Raw genomic sequence first — 17,553 nt, forward strand, 5'->3', positions numbered from 1 at the left:
CAGGTGGACTTTGATGTTACAGCACAACTTCAGATATGAGGATTCTTCCCAACAGCCTGGACAACACATCCTCTAGAAATCCTCAGACAGAAAAAAAATACCATTATATCACCAGAATGCAGAGGGGAGCTGAGTATAGGGTTGTTCATCTTAACTGGAAAGCATGTTGGCCACACACAGCAAGAGGAATGTCTGCCTGTGTTTTGTATGAGAATCTGTTTCTGTCTGCATTTGTGTGTATATGTACCTGTGTGACAAACTATGTTTGAGTATCTTAATTTTTGTGTATTTGTCTAAATGTGTGTGTGTGTGAGAGAGTGTATGAGAGAGTGTGTGTATGAGTGTGTGTGTGTGTGTGTGTGAGAGAGAGAGAGTGTGTGTGTGTGTGTGTGTGTGTGAGAGAGTGTGTGTGTGTGAGTGTGTGTATGAGTGTGTGTGTGTGTGTGTGTGTGTGTGTGTGTGTGTGTGTGTGTGTGTGTGTGTGTGAGAGAGTGTGTGTGTGTGTGTGTGTGTGTGTGTGTGTGTGTGTGTGTTAGTTAGAGACCACAAGGGAGCGCCTTCTCCGCGGGCTGCAGCCGCTGCACATTTCTGGATGAAATTCGCGTATCTGAACAAAACCGCACAGCGAAAGCAAACCCTGGTTCTGGACAGTGATCACAAACAATCTCGTTTACTTGAACTTTTGGAAAAGTCAGATTGAATGCTTTAATTTCAACCTGCTGTTCATTAACTAAATATATATATATATAAACTGAAACGTAGAAGGAAATTACAGTAAAGGAAGAGAAACTCTCGGGGCAGGAAAATAAATATCCGAACTGGAAACCAGAGTTTTTTTTGGCTCCTTAAAACGTCGCAGTTGACGATGTGAATTATTCCATTATTTTACCAATTGTGATTTCCTCTATGTGAGCAGCTTCAGCAGGTGGGTCCAGATAGATCTGAGGCATTTACCAGACAAAGCGTTGCCACGGAGCAAGTGCTGAGGATGTGAAGTTAGTTTGCAAGGATCGGATTTCAAAACAATGTAACGCCCAACGCGAAAGTTCCTTCGAGAGCGGTGGGCACTTTGACCCTTATGAGATCTTGCCTCCCACTTTGCACAGTGACGTGTTAACGCTTTAAATATGGAAATAAAATTGCCCGGCGAGTTCCTCGGGTAGAGAGAGGTACTCGCGTACACAGCCAGTCTCTGACTCACAGGTTGTGTTACCTTACCCCCGGCGTGGTCGCAGCCAACAGAGAAAGAGCGAGAGGAAATCCCCCGGCTGTGTGTTTCGTGGTGCCTGTTCTGAGGCAGGGACAGTGAGAAGGCTCCCAAACCCCCCTGTCTCCGGATATTACTGCAAAGTGGAACTCGAGCACCCAGCTTCGAGGTAGGGAGAGTTCGGGCTCTGTTTGGTGTCTTTGTGTGGGGAATTAAACCAGCCGGTGTGGGAATCGGTGTGAGCTTGTTTGTATATGACACTGTGTGTGCAGAAGAGTGTGAATTTGTGCGTATGATAATGTGTGTAAGGTGAGAGTGTGTGGACTTGTGAGTGTGCATGTGGATCTAAGTGTGTATACCGGTGTACCCCCGGCGAGTGTACTCGACTGTACTGTATTGTAGGTCTGGGTGAACCGTGTGCCCGGGTGTACTGTACTGTTATCGGGGCGGCAGGCATCACCCAGAATGCGCCGTTCCGCTCGCTGCCGCCGGGACAAAGGAATCTCCAGAGCAGCCCCGGCCGTTCGTCTGGGAGAGCTGCGGGGCTCAGTCTGGGCTGCAAAGCCGGCGCAGGTCAGAAGTTTGCCTCTTCTGTTGGCCGTGTTTGGTTTTAGGACGGAGCCGATTCGATGAGGCGCGGGACAGCGTTCGGAGACGCCACGTGCTTTCGGAAAGCACTGGACTAACCCGGCTCAGGAAGAGTGTGAGGGTGCAGGCGACAGCCCACCCTTGGTAACTGCCTTCTCCAGGTGGGATCGAACTGTGCACCAGCTGCCCTCTCGCCTTCCGAGGGGCAGGGAAACGCGGAGTATTGTCCGGTCGGTCGTGGACAACCCTGACCGAGACAATATCCTTGTACCCCCCACTCCCCCCATTACCTCAGCTGCTTGTTCTGGTCGCCAGCATTGGCTTGTAACCGTGAGAGGTGGCCGGGAATGGACGCTTTCTTAGCAACGGCGGAGGCTGAGGGGACAGTAGTGGAAGTTTGTGAGATTATGTGAGGCATTGATAGGACAGACAATCAGTCTACTTGGGGTGGAGATGTCAAAAACCCGAGGACGTGCATTTCAGGCGAAAATTGGAAAGCTTAAAGAAGGTGTGCAGGTCGGATGATTCTAATATAGATTGTGGCGGGGGCCTGGAATAGGCTCCGAGGCTGGTGGTAGAGTCAGATACCATGGTGGCGCTTGAGGCTGTTAGACACAGGGGTATGCGAGGAACGGAGGGATAGGTAAATACATGGATAGAAGATGTGTAGTGGGTTATGGGCCAAACACAGGCAGGTGGGACTAACTTGCTGAGCTGGGATGGCACGGACAAGTTGGGCCAAAGGGCCTGTTTTCGTGCTGTATGACTGTTAGTCATATGAGATTTAGTTTAGTTTGACATAGCGTTCAGCAGAGCTGACGGGCTTGTCCCTGTGCGCTGTGGTTTTTGTGTTCCCCGTTTTCTGGCTTTGTCATGTAGAGGCCAAGTCGCCTGCCTTGTCCAGTTCTTCCAGCAGGGCTGGTGGGTTGGGGGTTGGGGGAGGAAATCGGCTGGTAACGCTCGGTCTGGGACTCCCTTCACTTTCCCAGTGTCAGATCCAAACCCAGTATACTCCTCTGTCTAGCAGTGTGAGAAAGAAATTCACCATGGACAACGGCTCATTGATCTGCGGTGACTAAAGCGCAGATAGTGGAAATTTGAAATAGAAATCAGAAACAGCCTGTGTGCTGGTCAGGCGGCCCCACCAGCTGGGTGCTCTGTCTCATGCTATCCTTGCTGAAGTAATTTAGAGTGCGGCTGGGTTCACACGGTGCACGGCAAACTCCACAAAGAGCAGTGTGATTCCAGCCTTGCCCCATGAACCCTGGTTCCACTCCAAGGGAACAGACACAGCCTCCTCTGACTGAATCACAGGGCTCCCAAGTTGCCTAACTGAGCCAGTCCCACTTGCCTGTATTTGGCACCATCCTATTCCTGTACTTGTCTAAATATCTAATAGAGATCTTTGGCAGCACTTTCCACTGCCCCCTGTGACAAAGTTGCCCCTGGGGTCCCTTTCAAATCTTTCTGCTCTCCCTTTAAACCTTTGCCCTTTTGTTTTGGATTTGTTCAGCCGGAGGGAAAGACTGAGTGTTCTCTGGCCATCATGACTATAATTGTGATGCCTGCCGCTCTGATACTGCAGCACTCCCGCTGGGAGATTAGATTGTGAGCACGACTGTATAACCAGTAAGGTAAGCCTTGTTGGCACCAGAGGCAGGCTGACACTTGTAGAGTGCTCCTAGTATGCTGATCTTTGATGCAAATGACACATTTCACTGTATGTTTCGATGTTTGTGTGACAAACAATCTTTGACCAGTAGCCCTTAAGTTGCCTGGAGGTTGGGAATGGGCTGCTGTTAGTGAACTGCCAAGGAACTGGTTCACAGGTCCATTGTTTCTATCGGGGCAGCTCGCCAGAGTCCTCTGTCCTGGTTCAGTCTTCCAAGTTGTCCCCAGATGTAACCCATCTTGAAGGATCCTTCCTCTCCCAAGGGATGAGGTCTTCGGAGTTTCTGTTGGCATTTCTGTAGCTCTGGGTCATTATGGGATGGGATTGCTAGCCCCATGCCCAACCCTCTCCTTTCGCAGCTTGGGTTAGGACCATCCATGGTGGTGTTACAAGTGTTTATGTCCAGGCCGAATTCATTAATAGCAGGTTTTGTTTATTATTCTCGTCACCCAGTGTAAGCTGCCATGGCTGGCTTTGTCCTGGAGCAGTTACTAAAAGCTGTCCCATCACCAGTGCAGGAACTGTCATGGATAATGGGAAGCACAGAGTGAATCTTAATCAAGATCCACAGGAAAGAAACTTGCAATGTTCTTTATTATTGGGATGCAATGGTTTAAGCAAAGCTTTGCCTGCAGTCTGCTGGCTGCCAAAGATTCCATGGTCATCACTTAAAAGAAGAGCAAGCCGTTTTCCCCGGAGTCCCAGCTGAAATCTGTCCCTCATCAGCATTCCTGAAAACTTGGTCGTCTGTTGTCCACAAATCACTTGCAAGGCTTCCTACCTTCCCGTAGCGACTACTCTTTGCAAGGTACTTCATTGGTTGTAGAGTGCATTGGGATATCCTGTGTTGTCGAAAACTGGTGCAGAAGTGCAGAGCATTGCTTACAGATAACCTCTCTCAATAACCCCCTCTTCGCGTAGTCAACAAAGCAGATCCTTCCTTTCTACTGCAGCTAATGGTGGTCACTGTGATGAAAAACCCTGCTGACTCCCTACTCGCTCTCTCCCTAAGATCTGAGTCACAGCTTCAGCAGTGGAGTCACTGCTGTGCCGTGTTAGAATGACTCCGGTTATTCATCCATAGTTAACTTGAAGGGATATTGGGCCAGCTTCCAAATGTGGGAGCCCCCGCAATACTTTAATTGTTGCTGATGTGAGAAGCACAGCATCAGGACACAGTCATGCTGCTGCTTGTGGGATCTTACTGTGTGTCAATTAACTATCCTGTCTCTGCATAAGGCTGTACCGAGCTTCCGACAGGTGCTAAAGTTATATGGCTCAGGCAGAGTGGTTGCACAGGGGAGATGACAACCAATACTTCTTTCCCCACTTCTTGTCTTCCTGCCACCCCTCCCTCTCGTCCATACCCTCCTTTCTCCATAATCTGCCATTCACTGCATGTGTCCTGATGGATAAGTTATTGTGATTTCCTTTAGTTCAGCAATTTCATTTATGCTTTATTCATTTGTGAACTTTTTGATTGTAATTGGTGTTTCAAGTAGCTTAAGTTGAGGTGAAGTGTTACTGGCCGGTGTGGGAATACAGTGTTCGGTTTCACATCGACCAGATACCTTCACACCCTGGTGGAGGAGACCCCGTGCACTTTGGTTGCGAATGGAGACTCGGCCACTGAATACTGAGAGAGGCCGCACCAGGAGAAGGCATTTTGTGTCTGCGGTTGAATCGGGCTTCAAGTATGTGCTTTATTTAACTGTCTAGTAAAGAGACAGAGCCCTCCAATCAACAGAGGAGTTAGGGAGGAGGGACATGCTGTGGGAAAGAGAGAGAGAGAGTAGTAGATCGAGAGTTAGAGAGATGCAGAGAGAGAGTAAAAAAGACAGGGAGACAATGATAAAGAGAAACAGGACGGGGGGAGACAGAGAAGCAGAGAAAGGGGAACGGAGAGAGAGGGAGACCGAGAAACAGAGAGAACAGCATGAGAGAGACTGAGACAATTAGAGCACACAGAGAGAGGGGGAGAGAGAGAGCAAAATAAAAGGAGAGTGAAACACTGAGATAGACAAACAGCAGCAGAGAGATGCACAAGAAAGAGGGCAAGGTAAAGTGTGAGACAGGGAAATGGGAAGAAACGGGGGGGGGGGGAAGGAACAGTCATGGCTCTGCTAACAGTGAGCTGAGGTGAGGTGAGCTTGTGTAGAGCAGCAAGGGGTCAGACCCGAGGAGCAGTGAGAAAACCGAACAGAGAAGGAGAGGATGGCATCTTCCTGTGTGTGTATTTATGTATCTGTGCACCTGTTTCTGTTTGTAGGGAGAGGGTAGTGAGGAGGTGGGAGGAGTGTGTTGATTGATGGAGGGGAGGGCAGGCTGGGTCTTTGTATGAACTCTTTGTAAATGCTGACCAGGTGTTCATATGGTCTCCAGCCTCTGCTTTGCTGCAGAGCGTGTGGACCAGGGGCAGTGTTATGAGAGTGTTACCCTAGGGCTAATCTCATTGTGCGACTTTGGGCCATTCACTGTCCTCTACATGGATGGGTGGGTGGGGGTGGGGGGAGAATATCAGAATGTTTCATGATCGGGACAATTAAAGTGCAGGCACATCTGGTTCTGTGCTTTCTGAGAGGGTCTGATAGAGTGAATCAGGAGAGACTGCAGGATGTGGAGTGACAGTGTGAGTGGGATGGAGGAGGGCTGCAGGGGTTGGGGGAAGAGGGGGAAGGGCACTGAACGGGAAAGGATGAAGAATGGGGTGGTCTACCCCTGTGAGGGCCACTTGGCCAGGGTTCACCAGGAGCTGGAAAGGTATGCAGGTCACTGGATTGGGGACTGATTAAAGGGCTCATTCAGATCCAGCACTGCACAGTGGGCTGAATGGCCTTCTGATGGGCCCAAGGAAGGTGTGACCCTGGGGGCACAGGAACTGGTGATGAGGTGTACCGTGGAGAGGGTGGGCACATTGTTGATTACCTGGGCCAAATGCTTAACAGCTCTCGTTGGGATCGATAGTTTGCAGATAGCACTGACCGCCAGATGCACCTCCCGTGTGTTTGATTAAGTTCTCTTTCGTCTTCAGGCCAGCAATGTCTGAGCTGATAACACCATCTAAGCTCACATAAATAGCATAACTATTAATACCTTTGTTGCTAATCTAACAATCACACCCAGCTGGGAGTGTCATTTGCCATTATTTCGTATTTGGCAATAGAATAACCTGGCAAATGCCTGCACTTTAAGTTTAATGATCTTACACCTCCCACAGTTACATGTTAGTGATAAGGCTTCATTTATCAACCTCAGGTCAAGGTCAAGCAGAAACGAGCAAAAACTTTGGGGTTGTTAGAATTATAGTGCAATACAGCACAGAAATAGGGTCTTTGGCCCAACTTGTCTGTGTCAACCACGGTGCCCACCAAGCTGGCCCCATTGTATTTGTGTGACCCATATCTCTCTCAGCCCCTCCTGCCCATGTAATTACCCAAATGTCTTTTGAATATTGTTATTGTACCTCCCTGAATCGCTTTGGCCGGTAGGCTGTTCCACCACCCTCTACGTGAAGAAGGTGTCCTTCAGGCCCATCTTGAATCTCCCTCTCACTTGACACCTCAGCCCTCTAGTTTTTAGTTCTCCTTCCCCATGAAAACAACTATCTGCATTCACCCTGTCTAAGCCCCTCGTGATTTTATACACATCTATCAGGCTAGGCCCCCCCCCCACCCAACCCCAGTCTCCTACATTCCCAAGAATAAAGTCCTAGACTGCCAACCTCCCTCTATAATCCAGGCCCTTGAGTCATGGGAACATTCCTGTAGATTTTCTTTGTACTCTTTCCTGCTTAAGGATGTCCTTCCTTTAACAGGGTACTGTACACAATACTCAGCATGCAGTCTCACCAGTGTTTTATACAACTGCAACATAATATTCCTACCCCTGTACTCAGTGCCCTAATTGATGATGGTCAATGTGCTAAAACCCTTCTTTACCACCCTGTCAACCTGTGATGTCTCTCTCAAGGAACTGTGTACTTGTACTCCTAGATTTTGCTGTTCTACAACACTCACGATCCAACCTTTCACTATGAAAAGTCCTACCCTAGTCTGACTTTCCAGAGTGCAACACCTATCTGAGTTGAAAGCCATCAACATTACCCTGTAACTATTGATAAAGTTCTTCATTATCATTATACGATACCGCCTATTTCAGTGTCATCTGCAAACCTCATCAATTATCTCGGTTACCTCTTCAAAAAAACTTTTAACAGATTTCTGAGACGTAATTTCCTATGCTGTCTAGTTGATCCCTGTCTATCCAAATGTTGTTAGAACGTGTCCCTCAGAATCCCCTCCAGTAACTTATTCATCACTGAAGTCAGGATCACTGGGCTGTGGATCCATGGCTTCTCTTCGCTGCCTTTCCTAAATAACAGTAGTCACCCTCTGGTCTTCCAGAAATTCACTTGTGAATTGAATTGAATTTATTTACATCTTGCATCCATCCCACTGCGTGAGGGAGTACAAATCTTTGCCTTATAATTCTGTCGCAATGTACAGGCATGTGAATTTAAAAGTCTAATGTCCTGTAGAAAGAAGCTGCCCATAGCTTGTTGGTCCCGGCATTAATGCTGCGGTACAGTTTGCCAGACGGAAACAGTTTATGGGTTGGGGTGGCTGGTTTCTGCGATGATCTTCCAGGCCTTCTTTACGCACCTGCTGCTGTAAATGCTCTCAGTGGAGGGCAGTTCACATTCACAGATGTGCTGGGCTGTCCGTACCACTCTCTTGCACTGCCCAGCGATCAAGGTTGGTGCAGTTCCCGTACCAGGCGGTGATAGAGCCAGTCAGGATGCTCTCAGTAGTGCCCCTGTAGAAGGTCTTGAGGATCTGGGGGCTCATGCCGAATTTCTTCAGTCGTCTGAGGTGGAAGAGATGCTGTTGTGCTTTTTTTTCCACACAGCCGGTGTATAAAATGCCTGTGGGTAAAAATAATGCAAGTATCTGTGCAAGGGCATCAGCAATTTCTTCCCTAGTGTCCCACACAGAATGAGACCCTGGGGATTTATCTACTTTAATGTACTTTCAGCTGCCAATAACTCCTCTTTGCTTATCACTCATTTGCCTCAACCTCTCGGCTTCTATGACATTCTCCACAGTAAAAATTGGTGAGAAGTTTTCATTTAAAAATTGCACTCATCTCCTGCTGCTCCACACACTCTCGCACACAGCAATGCTGATACTTAAGGAGTCCTACTCTCTCCATAACCGCACATTTACTCTTAATATACATGTAGAATGTCTTGGGATTTTCCTTAAGCTTGCCTGCCATATGCATCTCATGACCTTTTTCTGCCCTGTGTCCAATCAGAGCCTTTCTGTTTCCATCCTGTCATTATTAGCATTTTAGTAACTGATTATAGTTCATACCATTTAGTTATGAATTGCTCATTGTTGTGCCAATGGTCTGGTGCAGCAGGTTGGGAAACAGACATAGAGGTATAAGAATGACAAAATCACAAGTTAGTAGGGTTTACCGATTAGGGAGGACAAAGAGCACCCAACAATTTTAACCTTTTTACCTTTTTTTGTTAATATTTGTTGATGTGTGTTAATATTGAGAGATGAGGGCTTTTTCTCTGTTACCCTATTAAAGAGGTAAATAAGAGATTTGTAATCATAATTATTTTGTGAAGGTGTTATCTAGAAGTATTTTCTCTGTACAAAGGTTTTTCTTTTCAACTTTCACTCTATAGCAGTAACATAAATGATTGGATTTTATTCTGTCATCTTTGCCATTTGCTGTGATTACACCATAAATACTTTATCGATAAAAGCTGGAGGTAGAGGTTCAGGAGGATGGAGAAACAAAGTTAAGGTGTTGGGTCAAAGATCTGTTCCAGGACTTTATAATGCGGGTTGTTTTCATATCCAGCGTTTACAACAGAGATCTGTTTTCAGAGTTAGTATTCATGCATGAAAAAATATTATTTTGAATTTAATAATCAGATTGTGTGTTGGATTAAAGGATGTATGAAGATAAACTGGAGATGTTTATGTTTTATGCGTCCTTTAAATATGATAGCTTTATTTCCCAGTCAATGTATTCCCCTTAAATTTCTTGGGACACCTTACCATCCAACATGTTGGTCATGGAAGAGTGGCTCTTTACTAGGTTGGAACTGATCCAGTGAGAAGTTTTGGTTGCAGTGGATCCCGGTTACTGTGATGTCAGGTGGTCAATGATGGGAAGGGGAGGAGGAGGAATTGCAAGTTGGTATTGGATAGGTTACAAAACATCATGTCCACACTCGCTATCTGCTAGTTCTATTTTACTGAAGCCATTCTCTGAGCCATTGAAAATTTTCCTTCCTATCTATTGATCTAACTCCCTCTTAAAAACCATAGTGGAACCCCTCTCCATCACATCCCCACCCACTGCACAAGAGCATTTCTCTTCAAATCAAAATCAGGTTTATTATCACTGATTTGTTGTTTTGTGGCAACAGTACCCTACAAAAACATTAAATTCCTATAACTTACAAAAATAATTAAGTAGAAGAAAAGACATTAAGTGGTAATTTTAATAGATTCATGAACCATTTAGAAATCTAATGGCAGAGGGTGAAAGCTATTTCTGATTGTTGAGTGTGTGTCTTCAGGATCCTGTACCTCCTCGATGGTAGTAATGAGAAGAAAACATGTCTTGGATGGTGAGGGTCCTTGTGATGGGTTTCACTTCCTTGAGGGACCATTTCTTGAAGATTTCATCAATGATGGGGAGTGTTGTGCCCATAGAGTGATTAATTCTCTTTGATCTCCAGTCCTTAACCCTTTTCCTCCTGCCCTCTTTCCTTTCTTTTTTCCTCTTTCTTTATCTGTATTATCAACCATCAGCTGTTATCCTCCAATTCCATATCTCCACCTCCAGCACTTGGTTGTCTGTTCATCAACTATTTCCTCACCTGGTTCCACTTATCGCCTTCCAGCCTCTGACTCGAACTGAAATGACTTTATTTCTTTCATCCCTCACGTGCATGAGGAGTAAAAATCTTTATGTTGCGTCTCCGTCTAAATGTGCAATCATAGTAGTTTATAATTTATAATCAACTCTTTATACTAGGCATGTCCCCTCTACTGTCTTAGTCCTGATGCAGGGGTCTTGACCTGAAGCATTGACCATACCCTGCCTCTACAGATCCACCAGTTTATAGCTTGCTCTGTCTCAGGCCTCTCAACCAATGGGAAGGGTCTCCAAATATACCCCGTCCAGACTCATCATTTAAGTATACTTCTATTAAATCTCGCTCAGCCTTCTCTGAAGAAAACAGTTGTAGCCTCTCCAATCTATCCTAGAGGGCTATAGTCCCTCAGTCCATGAGCCATTCTCATGAGACTTATCTGGACCCTCTCTGATGCCCTCACTTCCTTCTCTTATCAAGATGCTCAGAAATGAATAATACTCTAGTTGAGGAAGGCCCACTGTTTTGTAAATGTTTAACCTGACATGGTGTGCTAACATTATATACTCTTCCTAAGTTGATAAAGCCCAGAGCCACGTGTGTTCATTCACCTGCTCTTCCAGCCTGCCCTGTCACTTTCAATGTTTCGTGAACACTTGCCCCTTCGTTTGCTCCCCATTTTGAACAGCATCTGTTGTTGCATTTTGCTGCTGCTTGTTTGGATCATGATCCATTAAGTAACATTTCTCCGCAGTGAACTGCACCTGGCCACTCCACCAGGCTGTTCATAGCCATGTCGCTGCAGTCTAGGACTCTCCTCTTTGCACTGTGAAGTTTGATGCCATTGGCAAGTTTAGACGTTTTGATATCATCACCAAGCTTGTGTCAATCACACAGATCAATTTAAAAAAAACACAGAATTTAAAGATAAAGATTTGTCACGTTTACACTGAAATGCATCATGTGTCAAACCAATGGAGATGGTGCTGGCCAGCCACTCAAGCGTCACCACGTTTCTGATGCCAATATAGCATTCCCACAGCTCACTAACCCTAACCCACCAATGTGGGAGGGAACTGGAGCACCTGGAGGAAACACACATGAACACAGGGAGAACATACAAACTCCTTACAGACATCAGCGGGGGTTGGACCTGGGTCTCACTGGTGCTGTAAAGCATTATGCTGACCACAATGATATCATGCTATTCACACAAAATGCTGGAGGAACTCAGAAATTCAGGCAGCATGTAGGGAAAAGAGTTCCTCCAGCATTTTGTGTGTGTTGCATTGGATTTCCAGCATCTGCAGATTTTCTTGTTTATCATGCTAGTCACCTTCCTCCAGTCTGAAATACAACCATCTCATCTTTTAACTTTAGCTCTGTGTCCTCAGCGTCCACTGCAGCTTCCCACTAGTTCCATCCTATCCAGGCCCTTCTCTGAGGCCTGTATGGGTCTATTTCCCTCTTGAGTTCCACAGTGGAGTCCGCCTCCACCCGCAGCCCTTTCTTTGCCAACGTGCACGACTTTACAGATAACCCTGTTATGTGGCACCCTGTCAGAACCCATCCATTACAATACCTTCATAAACGTTTTCCCGCATCTCATCAAACTATTCTATCAAACTTGAAGAAATGCAAATCTGAATAGAAAATGGTGGAAATACTCAGCAGGTCAGGTCTCAATGGTGTCTGTAATTTGTCAGCACTTCTTCCAATCTAATAAACTGCAACAGTTCACAATGTGGTCTCTACATTGGAGAAATGAAACCAGATGCTGGCACCCACATTCAGTCCTTACCCCACTCCCTGACATTTCAATTTTCTACTCTGACCTCCTGCAGTGTTACAGTGAGGCCTAATGCAAGCATTGGGGACAGCACCTCACCCTCTACCTGGACACATCACAGCCTACTAGAGTCAGTACTGAATTCGCCAGCTTCAGTTGTCTTGCTTTCTATCTGTATGAGCCGTCCACCTGTGATATTGGCTCAGAATGTTTGTTTCTCTGGGAGTACAGTGCAGCCTGACATGCTGGGCATAACCCCATGCTCTGCATTTCACAATTCTAACATTTTTTGTAACTCTGTATCTTCATTCCCTAATGGCTCCCATTGACTAGATAGCCTGTTTACAGTTTACCCCCATTGTCACCCAGGCTTTTCCCTCTACCACTCTCCCTGTGGTTTAACAAGCTTATTTTGTCTCCTTTCCAATTATGACAAAGGGTCTTCAATCTGAAATATTAACTCTGTTTCTCCTCCCAAAGCTGTAACCTGTCCTACTTGGAATCACCAGCATTTTCTGCATGTGTCTTGGACTTCAGCATCTACAGTTTTTAAAAATTTTGGATAAACACAATTTGCCCCAAATAGGTAGACCCTGTCTTGCTTTCATCAATCCATTTTCCTCCAAGTGATTATTAACCCTGACCAGGATTAATGTTATGAACGTCTTCTCACACTGTGGTTAAACTAGCTAGTCTGTAGTTGGTGAGTTTCTTTTTGAATATTAGTGCAGTGTCCATCACTCTACAACCTTCCTGCACCATCTCCTGTAATATTACCAGCTGTACCCCCATGACTTCCTCCTGTGCTTCCCTCAGAGTCCTAGGATGCATCCCATCTGATCAGGTGACTTAACTAGTTTCACTGCATGCAATGTTTCTTCAACCTCCATGCTACAATATTGAACATATCCAATGCCTCAATGATCTCCTAGTTCACCATTACACTGGAAGCACCATCTTTCTCGGTGAAGACAGATGCAAAGCACTCATTTATTTCCTTAACAGTGCTATCAGCATCCATGGGCCAGCTCCCAGTTTAGTTCTCAATAGGTCTTACTCCACCATGTCTATTTATGTGCCCATAGAACACTTGTGGGTTTCCGCTTATTTATCCTCTCTTGGCCTACCTGATTTTACTTTTCATTTCTCTCTATTTCTTTAGTAATCTAGTTTTTTTGTTGGCATTCACAAACCCCACACTTGTGACACACAGCTTTGTCTTCCTCTATCTTCACCTGCATGTTTTTGTTATTGAAGAAGCTTTCTTTACTCAAAGACAGCCCACCATTCTGCTACAGTTTTGCCTGTCAACTTCTGTTTCTAGTTCACTCAATTCTCATTCCATTGAAGTTATCTCCCTCCAATTAATTACTTTTATTTTGGGTTGCTCCTTGTCATTTTCTATTGCTACCTAAACCTTATAATGTTATGATCACTGTCACCCAAATGCTCCCCTACCAAAATCCGCTTGTCCCACTTCATTCCCCAGAACCAAATCCTGAATGCCTCCCTCCTCAGCCTGGAAACATACTACTCCAGGAAATTGTTCTGGACACAGTTTTGAAACTCCCTGTCTTACCACTATGCTCCATTATAATTGCCCTGTAGTTTTTCACATACCTCTGTCGGTATATTTTCTGCTCTATCAATCTCCCCATCAGTGACCTGTATGACGCACCCGAATGTGTAACGTTCCTTCTACTGCTTCTTAGGCCTAACCAATTAGATTCAGTCATTTGATCTCTCAGTGCCATCTTCTTTCCACCGCTGTAATATCTTCCTTTCTTTCCTTTCCTCTCCTTCCTGAGCACTTTACACCCAGTAGTACTTAATGCCCTATCCTGCCATTATTTAGCCAAGTTTCTGTTATCATCATCGCGTCATATGCCACACTGTGTGCCAAAAATTACAAGAATATGAACAACCAGAGCTAGCAAACCTAGGCACAGGAAATCTGCTGTTCTTTTGGGTTCCTGTGCTGATAGCTGTTCTCAATGCAACATGACTCATTATTTTCTATAAATTAACCATTGATGTTGATCTTGAGAAGGGTGAATGTTGTGGTCCAACTTGTGTCGAATTTGTCCCTGTAGAAGTCAGTCAACAGAACAGTATTCATAAGAAGACAAAAGGAAGTCTACAGAGTCTGGAGACACAAGAGTCTGCAGGTGCTGGAATCTGGAGCAGTAAACAATCTGCTGGAGGAACTCAGCAGGTCTACAAAATTGGGGTGTATATATATCAAAAAAGTTACGGGGCCCCAAATTTCAGAGTGTTACCACGGCCAACCAAAAAGAGAGTCCAGACAGATTATGAGGGATGGGCATGATTTGATGTGCCAATCTTAAATGGTTGGAGTTTGACTGTTGCGAAGATATCTTTTGAACATTTGGGTTCTCACCTTGAGCTTGTTATTTTGTGTTTGAACATATGGGTGGGCTGTGATGAACTGTGTGATTGATTCAAATTTAATTTTTAAATCTTTGGATCAACTAGCATTTGATGAAGAGTTTGCTTAAGACCACACTGCGCCTTGAGGGAAGATCAGGGGACTAGCTGGGAAGGTTTTTCAAAGATGGCCTGAATGTTCTCACATGTACAGCATGATTTCATATGAAAGCTGAAGCCGAAATGCCATGCTAACATTGACATGCTCTGCCCAACTTGCATAGCAAAAGATAGTGGGAGCAAGTGTAGGCTACTTGGTTCCTCTCGCTGCTGTATCATTTAGTATGATCTCGGCCATATTCCACTTCTGTGCCAGTTCTCCACAGGTCTTGTAAAAATTTCTTCACCTCCTCATTAAACAGCCCCATATCCACAAATCTCAAGGGTACAGAACTCCAGTGACTCGCCAACCTCTGCGTGAAGAAATTGGTAAATTGGTTTATATTGTTACATGTATAGAGGCAGCAGTGAAAAACATGATTTTGCATCGAGTCCATGCAGATTATTTCTTGCGACAGTGTACTGAGGGAGTACATGGGAAATCAGAAATAACAATGCAGAATAAAGTGTTACAGTTGAAGAGAAAGTGCAGTATAGGTGGTCAATAAGGTACAAGATCACAATGACGTAGATTATGAGGTTAAGAGTCTATTCTATTGTACTATGGGACCATTCAGTAACCTTATAATGGTAGGGTAGGAGCTGTCTTTAAGCCTGGTGGTATATACTTTAAGGCTTTTGTATCATCTGCTTAATATACCTGAGTTTTAAAGGATCTTCCCCTTGTAACCATGTCGCTGTGTTCGAGGATTTGCCACTAATGGAAACACCTGACCTTCTATTCTGTCAATATCCCTTAGGACTTAAGGTTTCAACAAAATCACCCTGGTTCTTCCAAACTCCAAGGAATACAGATCCACCAACTTCAAAGACAGTAAAATGTATTATCAAAATGCATATACGTTACCATATACTACCTTGAGATTCATTTTTTTAGCTGCTTGAGATAGGTCATCCTCATCTCAGGAATTAATCTTGTAAATCTCTGGACTGCCCCTGTGTTACTAAAGTCTTTCTTGAACAAGTGGACTGAAATTGTGTGGAGTAGCTGGAGCTGCTGATGGTGGTTTATTGTCACATGTACTGAGGTAGAGTCAAAAGCTTTGTCAGCGTGGCAGATCGTTCTAGACACAAGTACTTCGGGGTAGTACGAAGGGAGACGCAATGAGAAAGTGCGGAATATAGTGTTAGTCACAGAGACAGTGAAGTGCAGGTGGACAATAAGGTGTAAGGGCAACAAGAAGATTGAGAAACTAAGAGCAAGTCTCTAGGAGGTCTGAAAATTGCCAGACCTGTAAACAGATTTACAAGTCTGGCAATTCTTGAAGTCAAAGAATTTAGATTTAAAAGAGTAGATCAGTTATAGTAGAAGTAAAGTACCACTTTCAGGGGCATGAGGGCATGCAGCATTGGCAAAAGTCAACTGGAGACTAGAAATGTTGGAATTGGAATAACAGTGAAAACTCTGGAGGATTTCGGCAGGTAAGGGAGCATCTTTGGCTAGAAATAGACCATTGATGTTTTTGGTCAAAAACCTTCACTTGCACTCAAATTGACTGACATGTAACCTAAATATTGACTGTCATTTCTCTTCTTGGAAGCTACCTGACCTACTGAGTTCCTCTTTTGCCTTTTTTGTTGCTTGGAAAGGATTCTTGCTATCTGGCTGACAAATGCAGAATGCTATGACCTGTCCCTTCTTCAGTGAATGCAGCTGATTGGATTAAACAGTAATAGACAAGTGAAATATGGAAGACTGAAGGAAGGAGAACCCTGGGAAACACTCTGCATGTTGGCCGGCATCTACAGAGAGAGGGGCAGAGTTAACTTACAGGCGATGATGTTCCAGCTGTGTTTCTTGAAACACAGCTGACCTGAATCATTAGCTCCGAGCTTATAACACTTGGCAAGTCAGCCATTTGTGGGGCAGGAGAATGCCATTCACCCCATCCTGCCTGTGCCAGTCGGGAATGAAAGTGCCTGCTGCTGTTCCATATTCCCACAGGTTGTTGCTATACAGCTGCTCGTTCAACTGGTGTTTAAATGTGGTGAGGTTTTCATGCAGTCTGTTTACAGCTGCTGCCCCCACCCCACCCCGTCTGGGGTTCCCACTTCCCCATCTGTACCTCCACCTACCCCTGTCTAAGTATCACACTGCCTTGAGACAGCAGTCAACATAATCAAAGGCTCTAGCCATCTTTCCATTGGACAAAAGGTAGGGCATGAGACCACGTACCACCAGGCTCCAGGACAGCTGCTGGTACAAGAAGATACAATAATGATGATGTTATTCTACATTCTGTCAATGTTTTCCTTTTCCACTACCTCAATGTACTTGCACAGAGTGGCCACTTTATTAGGTACCTCCCCTATCTCATAAAGTGGCCATTGAGTGTATGCTCGTGGTCTTCTGCTGCTGTAGTCGATCCACATCAAGGTTCGATGTGTTGTGCATTCAGAGACGCTCTTCAGACACTACTGTTGTAACGCATGCTTATTTGAGTTACTGTCACCTTCTTGTCAGCTTGAACCAGTCTAGCCGTTCTCTGCTCTGCTCTGACCTCTCTCATTAACAAGGCATTAGAACTGGATGTTTTAGCATTTCTCGCACCATTCACTGTAAACTCTGGAGACTGTTGTGTGTGAAAATCCCAGGAGAGCAGCAGTTTCTGAGATCCTCAAACCACCCCATCTGGCACCAACAATCACTGCACAATCAAAGTTGCTTAGATCACATTTCTTACCCATTCTGATGTTTGGTCTGAACAACAATTGAAACTGTTTTACCTTGTTCTTGTGCATTGAGTTGCTGCCACACGATTGGCTTGTGAGTTAGTTTCATTTACAGGCTGGTGTATCTAATAAAGTGGCCACTGAGTGTG

The 17,553-nt window shown here is 45.1% G+C and overlaps 1 protein-coding gene across 5 annotated transcripts in view; it reads left to right on the forward strand.

Moving 5' to 3' along the window:
- Positions 1 to 1,083: 1,083 nt before the first annotated feature.
- Positions 1,084 to 17,553, forward strand: part of LOC140726256 (electrogenic sodium bicarbonate cotransporter 1-like) — a 199,507-nt gene continuing 183,037 nt past the window's right edge. Inside the window, exon 1 of one of the 5 annotated variants that reach the window (XM_073042380.1) lies at positions 1,084 to 1,376. The gene's annotated coding sequence lies outside the window, so the exon portion shown is untranslated. Of the gene's footprint in view, positions 1,377 to 1,666; positions 1,781 to 17,553 lie in introns of those variants that run through there. The other 4 variants (XM_073042382.1, XM_073042383.1, XM_073042385.1 and 1 more) reach the window with 4 other exon arrangements.

This window comes from Hemitrygon akajei, chromosome 4, assembly GCF_048418815.1.
Source record: "Hemitrygon akajei chromosome 4, sHemAka1.3, whole genome shotgun sequence".
Classification (NCBI taxonomy): domain Eukaryota; kingdom Metazoa; phylum Chordata; class Chondrichthyes; order Myliobatiformes; family Dasyatidae; genus Hemitrygon; species Hemitrygon akajei.